At 38.6% G+C, this 7911-nt stretch overlaps 1 non-coding gene across 1 annotated transcript; it reads right to left on the bottom strand.

The window, feature by feature from the left end:
* Positions 1-6741: 6741 nt before the first annotated feature.
* Positions 6742-6848, bottom strand: LOC136221159 (small nucleolar RNA R71). Its single transcript, XR_010684944.1, has one exon. It is a non-coding gene; the product is annotated as a small nucleolar RNA R71 (small nucleolar RNA).
* Between the last annotated feature and the right edge of the window lie 1063 nt (positions 6849-7911).

The raw sequence follows: 7911 nt of genomic DNA, 5'->3' as shown, positions 1-7911 counted from the left end.
TGGTATGAACGATAATAATAAAGATAGATTATCAAGTCTATTGAATAAAAACCTAATCTGAGTCACTTTTATTCAAGGCGATTAACTCTACTTACCCTCCTGAGGTTCCTAGCGCGTGATTCCCTAAGGCCGAAACTAGGTCTAAGGCTCAGTAAATTGGCGCTTAATCAACTAAGAGGTCGTCAATCTCCTAGGCTCTGACTAGGTCAGATTCAGCTTGCAATATGTGCCTACTAGATTTTGGGGCTTTTGAATGAGTTAAACCAATTGAATAAAGCGTAAGACAGAGATTAGACAAATAATCATAGAACAAAACAAGAGCTAAACTATTATTAAAGGCGAAGATAATTGTCACAAGATACAATAAGTCAAGTTCGGCAACTGTATCAAAGAGTACAAACATGGAAAGATAAAAGGAGATACAAAAATCCCTTTCAGGGAACCTGTTTACTCTGCAGCCGGCGACTTGATCTTAAGGACGGACCTTGATAATTCCTCGAGAAAAAGCTTTGAAGGAGCTTCAATGGAGGTTGAGGAAGATGGAGAAGATGGAGAGGAATTACAAGGGGAAAGCTAAAATAATTTACAAAAACGAAAGATATCCAATTTACAATGGAAAAATCCTATTTATAGACGCGTCTCGGGCCTCGTTTTGACCTATTTTCGTGTCCTTGTTGGTGTAGGAAGACGTGGGGCCGAACGTGGCTTCGTGGGGGCGGAATTGGTCTTTTTGACCAATTCCCGCAGGGCTGCTCGCCGAGCAGGGAAGGCTGCTCGGCAAGCAGGGCTGCTCGCGCCGAGTAGCCCCCTGCTCGCCGAGTAGGCGCTTGGTGGCCTGCTCGGCGAGCAGGCTCCTGCTCGCCGAGCAGGCCTCCAGGGGCCTGCTCGGCGAGCAGAAATGGCCTGTGGGGCCCTGCTCGCCGAGCGTTTTCGCCCGAAGCGTGCTCGATTCATGTCGAGTGACTTCTATGCCTTTTTTCGTCCGAACTTACACCTGCACACGCATAAAAACTCCAGAAAACATTAGTCCAAAAGCCAAATTGATCCGTCAATCGCCTATTTTGAGCAAACGCTTCGTTTGGTGCGACTTTTGACGGACGAATTAGCTTCAAAAGATAACGGAATTCTACTATGCATGCTATTTCGGCCGTATTTGCCTAAATTGATCATAAAACGAGCCTAAACGACGAAAAGTAAATAGAACATTTCCAATTCCTAACTAACTCACACAAAAGCATTTAAATGCGAGAATTGCTCGCTTATTAACTAAATAACTCTAAAACCCGTCCTAAAACCGTACCCAAAGATAGGGGTTTTTGACCCCTATCAGTGCGCTTGACCCGGGTGCAGTTGATCATGGATAAGTAATGAAATATTCCGCATTTAGAGACTTGGTCGACTAAGGATTGAAAGTATATATGATTCTCTGTCTAATCATTACACCCTACATTTTCATCAGTGTGACCATAATTAATTAAAAGTGTTTTCCAGAACACATGAACACTCTCAATACTGACCGGGGAGTTAAGATCATAAGCTTGTTTGAGCTCGCATGCACATGGGATCTGATGAGAGGTTCTCAATACACAACCGCAACGCACGTTCACTTCATAACTCAAACCTCTCATGCACTCTAACTCATCACTGAGCAACTGCATACAGTGGTGGGAGACATTAAAAACCAGGTAGTTAAGTGGGAATCTGGAATACATGACTCCTTTACAAAGCCTTGACTGCTCAAACATGTACCTGATAAGAAGATAAACATACTATCAGTTATAAAATATATTCATAAATGCAAATTACTTAACTGCAGTAGAACAAATTGCAAATGCTAATACCTGATATTAGTTGCTTGAGATTCTATTTGCTTGTGAACCTTTTGCCATACCGTATCGAGGGAGCCAGTGGCAGTATTTCGCCATTGCTTTAGACTCGCATGTTCGCTCTCCACTCTATAAGAAGTTGTGTTGCCAAAATGTAGGAAATCCTTTGTCCAAGCAACAATGAACTTCTCTTTATGCACCAACCACGTCTCCTCAACGTAAGAGATAACATTTTGGTACCTAGACATCGCATCCCTCATCTTGCTCAGATTTATTTCATATTCAGCAATGGTTAAGGATTGTATTATTGTTCTCAATCTTCCATTCTTGAATTTAGCGACATTTACCTTATCTCCCATAAGTCTGCAGACCCAATCTTCTACATCCTTATTTATATGCCAAGTGTATAACAAGTGTGCTGAATGTGCAAAAACCTCTTGGATCAGCTTCAACAACCCTAACTCCCTATCACTAACAATAACAATCGTGTTAAGATCAAAGCCATCAAAATCCTCAGCCTCTACAGGACCGAACGATAGCTCCCTTTAGTCTCGTCTTTAATTACGGCATACACGATCTTAAAGTTGTTATTGCATGGCGGCATCCCAACAATTTCAACAAATGGCATTTTATACTTGTTAGTTTTGTATGTTGAATCAATGTCGATATACCAGTAGTAGGTCTTGAATATATCCACTGAGTTTGGATGTGCCATAAACACATGTGTTATCACGCCGGAATCAGGATCAGCAAGGGTATAATTAACATACCTGTTCTCGACAGCAATATGGTAGAATTGACTAGCCAAGTCTCTACCTTCGAACACATCCCTCCTCAACTTATCCCTACAATTGTAGACGTGTTTAATTGTTGGGTTGTCTGTTGAATGCTCTTCTTTAACTGCTGCTAATATAGTACACAACTTTGCTTGAGCCGAACTCATATCACGCATAATTATTTTAGCTGAGGTAATGAGTCCGCTCATCTGTCGACTTCCCTCTGTATAAACACGTAATGTATGCTTTTGCATAACAATTGACCCAGACTTAGTCTGTATCCCCCAACCAGAAAGGTCTGCATGTTGATAGACTTTAATATGAAATTTACACCGACACGCTTTTGTTTTACTTCTTCTTATTAAAGTCTCTTTAGGATTTTTCACAACTCCTCTATAGCGTTCACCCCGTGAACATCTCAACAGCTTCTGTTTTCCCCTATGTTTGTGCGAAGATATTATTATCTCAAACCCATTCTGAATAGCAACCTTTTTTTCCCATTCAACAACAACTTGACACAAAGGGAAAACGATGTCTGTTATGAAACGGGGACTATAGTCCATGTTCGGTTTCTTTGATGTGTCCGCTTTTCGAATAACCCGAGAGGTATGAAAAATTTATAGCTTCTTGAATTCCACCTGTGTCAATTTGGTCCGACATATCTAACATTTGCACCATATATGTTTGGAGCTCCTCTTCAAACTGCTTAACACATGCTCGAGTAACAGGTCCATCTGGTAGACGTATTCGCTCCATATGAGAATCCGGATTTTCAACCCGAGTTATATCATTCCCTCCCTCCTCAGAAGGATTCGACCTCGAATCAGAATCTGGATCATAAAAAGATAAATCAGTAACATTAAAAGTAGTAGATACATTATACTCACCAGGTAAATCAATTATGTAAGCGTTGTCATTAACACGCTCCAAAACTCGAAAAGGACCATCGCCTCGGGGTTGAAGCTTATTTTTACGAAGTCTTGGAAATCTCTCTTTTCGAAAATGCACCCACACCAAATCACCAGGTGAAAACACAACCCGTTTACGATGTTGGTTTACTTTAGAAACAACCCGTCTCTTTTTTTCTTCAATGTGCTTGCGAACCTTCTCATGAATGGATTGCACTAATTCTGCTTTCTTAACGCCACCTGGCATCCACAGGTAAAGGTAGTAAATCCATAGGAGTAAGAGGGTTAAGACCATAAACAACTTCAAATGGTGAAAACAAAGTAGCTGAGTGAATACTGCGATTATATGCAAATTCTACCATAGGTAAACACTCTTCCCAATTCTTAAGATTTTTCCCAACCATAGTACGTAAAATTTGACCAAGAGTTCGATTAACGACCTCGGCTTGTCCATTCGTTTGAGGATGACAAGCAGTAGAATACAAAAGCTTAGTACCCAATCGACTCCAAAAAACACGCCAAAAATGACTTAAAAATGTAGCATCTCCGTCGGATACTATAGTTTTTGGTATTCCATGCAACTTTACGACCTCTCGAAAGAAAATGTCAGCAACATTGGTAGCATCATCGGTTTTATTGCATGCAATGAAATGTGCCATTTTGCTAAACCTATCAACCATAACAAAAATGGAATCACGACCTTTCTTTGTCCTAGGTAACCCAACAATAAAGTCCATAGAAATATCTACACAGGGTTCCGCAGGCACGGGTAACGGGGTATAGAGACCTTGGGACAAAACCTTAGACTTAGCCTTTTTACAAGCGATGCACCTAGAACAAAGTCTGTTGACATCCCTACACATCTTTGGCCAAAAGAAATGTTCATGCAAAATATCTAAAGTCTTACGAACCCCAAAATGTCCCATCAGTCCACCATCATGGGCTTCCCGGACAAGCAATTCTCGATATGAACATTGTGGCACACATAGTTTATTTTCACGGAATAAAAAGCCATCAAGTAAATAGAATTTGTCCACCGTAGAGTTACCACATGTGTTAAGCCCAAAATATACCTAAAATATCATCGTTAATTACATCAATATTGCTACGAATTTATGCTATTTATAACTGTTTGGAAAGCTTTTACTCTCGAATATGTTTCTTTCTTGTAAGGTACATAAATATTTGGTAAAATCCAAATAGGAACGAAAAGAGTTCAAAAACAGAAGAAAAACCCTACAAAAGGAGTCGAAGACGACAGAAATTAATAACGCCAAATCGAGGACGCGAACGAAAGCAGAAGAACCGAAAAACGTTCCGTGCCGCGATCGCGGCCCCCACATTCTCGGTCGCGACACGCGTTCCTCAGTTTCCCCTTCCCTTAGTTTGAAGACCAATTGATGCTCCCCCATTCTCGGTAGAGAATTTAATATTCTCGATACGAGCAGGAGTTTGTAGAAGCCTAGTTACACACTTTCGTTTTCGACGAAATGCGATCGTTCAGGTGGATAAAGACGTCCTTTCGCAACAGATACGATCCTTCACAACGGACACGACACTTCAATCAAGACTCTTCAACATCTATAAATAAAGAGTTGATGGAGAGTTGAAGATATGTAGAAAAAAAGAGATTAGTATAGAATTTATGCAGAAATTCCGAGTCAAGTGATTCAGAAGTTAGATTTCGATTCTGTAAAAAGCAATATGCTGTACACATATTGTTTATTCAATAATAACAAGTTTAGTAGCGTTTAGACATTGTTCCAGTTTAGTTTTCATTTTGGTAGTAGACCGACCCAGTCTCTATTACGAAGATTCAACGAGAAGATTGAGTAGAGGATCCGCCCCGGAGCCTGACAAACTCTAACGAAACCCAAGGAAATGATTGACAACCCGTTCACTTGCAAGCCGTCGAATGTTTCCATGCTCCATGTTCTCTGTAAACTTGTATCAATTTATATTTCATCTAATAAAGTCTGTTCTATTCGATAGATTTTTATGCAGTACTTATGGTAACCAATCCACTAAAGTGACTGCTGGTGTTTTCATTAAAACGTATTTAATTCAAAATCTTTACAAGGAAACTTTGTTGAACACTTAGGAAAATTATTATCTCGAAAGAGTTTTAATTTGATTAAGGGCAATTATCCCGGATAGGGTTTTGTCATGTTCAAAGCCAATTAATTAGAGGTTCCGTCATTTATTTCATCTTTATAATTCGTACAAAGTTTAAAGTTGTTTTCTTTGCTTAATGCAAACAAATACATCTGTTTACTTTTCTAAAAAGTACTAAACGTTCCTATCTTGCAAATTCATTCTTAAATCAGAGTATTTTCTAACGTTTTCATACTCTAACCTAATTCTCATTCTAGCAATTTCAAAACCAAAACCGATTAAACGATTTTCCATATTATAAACCTTAAAGTAAATTTAACCGATTGTAAATAAGTTTTGTTCGAAAAACGTTCCCTGTGTGATCGATATCTTTTATTACTACAAGCATATATCCTGCACTTGTGGAAATCGCTCAACAAGTTTTTGGCGCCGTTGCCGGGGAACGCCAAAATTTTTGACAAAATTTTAAATTTTTCGTGTTTTATTACGAATCTAGGTTTATTCATACTTATTCAAACTTTTATATTTTATTTATTTTCAATTACTAACATATTTATTTTTCAAATTCTGTTTTGTAGGTAGTTTCGGTTCGTGCGAAATTTCAAGTTCATGCGCAGTTCTCGAAGTTCAGGCACGTCACCAGATCCTATTGACCCAGAAATTGAAAGAACTCTTAAAAAGAACAAGAAAGAAAAGAAAAAGAAAAACAAAACCCCAATAAAAACTAGAATTACCGAGCCAGAAGTTATGGCCACACTTATGGATTACGCTAGGCCAGGAGTGGCCGGTGTAACAAACAGTATAGTTAGACCCCAAATTAATGCAAACCAATTTGAAATTAAGCCTGCGTTGCTTAATATGTTGCAAAATAACGTAACATTTTACGGGTTACCTAACGAAAATCCTAATACCCATTTGACAAATTTCTTAGAAATTTGTGACACTTTTAAAATTACTGATGTAACTGCAGAAGCAATCAAACTTCGCCTTTTTCCTTTTACTTTGAAGGATCGAGCCAAAGAATGGTTAACTTCTATGCCAGCCGCATCATTTGCCACTTGGGAACAATTAGCCCAAGCGTTTTTATCAAAAAAAATTCCTTTAGCAAAAACCGCAAGAGTCATTAAAGAGTTAACATCTTTTTCTCAAAATGATAATGAAACTCTTTATGAGGCTTGAGAACGTTTTAAAGAACTTCAACGTTTATGCCCACACCACCAATTGCCCGCTGAACTTTTAATGCAAACATTTTATAATGGACTAAATCCTACAACTAGAGGTTTATTGGACGTTATGTCTGGAGAGTTATTTATGAAGAAAACATCTTCCCAAACAAGGGAACTTTTGGAGGAAATGGCAATTAACAGCAGTATGTGGCCCGCGGAACGTGGACACGTACCATTAGCGAAACCATCATCCTCAACAACATCATCAGTTAAAGGTATAGTGAATCTTGATCCAGTAGCGATGTTGCAACCCAATTTTCTGCCTTATCGCACAAAATTGATAGGTTTATGGCACCGTGTGATCCTAATGGTAAGCAAATCCAAACAGATGTGGATTACGAAGGTATGAGTGAAATTGAACAGGTAAATTTTGTCCAAGGGCAAAACCAAAATAATAACCCTTACTCCAATACATATAATCCTGGGTGGAGAAATCATCCTAACTTTAACTGGAGAGATAATAATAATGCTAATGCTAATCAAAATCGTACTGCTAATTATCAAAATCAATCAAGAGATACGATTAGCACTTTATCTTCTAAAATCGACAAATTTATTGATGCTATGAGCGGAAAAATAAGTAATCACGACGATGGTTTTAAACGGATCGAGAATAAATTCGATCAGCTTATTAAAAACCAATCATCTAGCATCCATAATTTGGAGATTCAAATTGGACAACTCGCTAAATTAATTCCATCCCGCAAAGAGGGAAGTCTTCCAAGCCATACGGAAGAAAATCCGAAAGAGCATGTTAAGGCTATCACTCTTCGTTCAGGGAAAAATTACTTAGGCCCGGAAATGCCCGGAAATTCGACCTTACCTGGAACTGATTTACCGAAGCCCAAAGAAGATACATTAAAACAAAAAGATGCACCGATTGACTCTAGTACAAAAAAATTTATACCCAAACCACCTTTTCCACACAAAGTCCGCAATAAGCACTATGATAAACAACTTTTCACATTTTTAGACAAACTTAAAAATTTGCATATTAATCTGACGTTTATGGATGCGATTACGCAAATTCCCAATTATGGTAAATTCCTCAAAAATTTAA

Source organism: Euphorbia lathyris, chromosome 2 (genome assembly GCF_963576675.1).
Source record: "Euphorbia lathyris chromosome 2, ddEupLath1.1, whole genome shotgun sequence".
NCBI lineage: Eukaryota > Viridiplantae > Streptophyta > Magnoliopsida > Malpighiales > Euphorbiaceae > Euphorbia > Euphorbia lathyris.
This window is presented reverse-complemented; position numbering and strand designations above follow the sequence as displayed.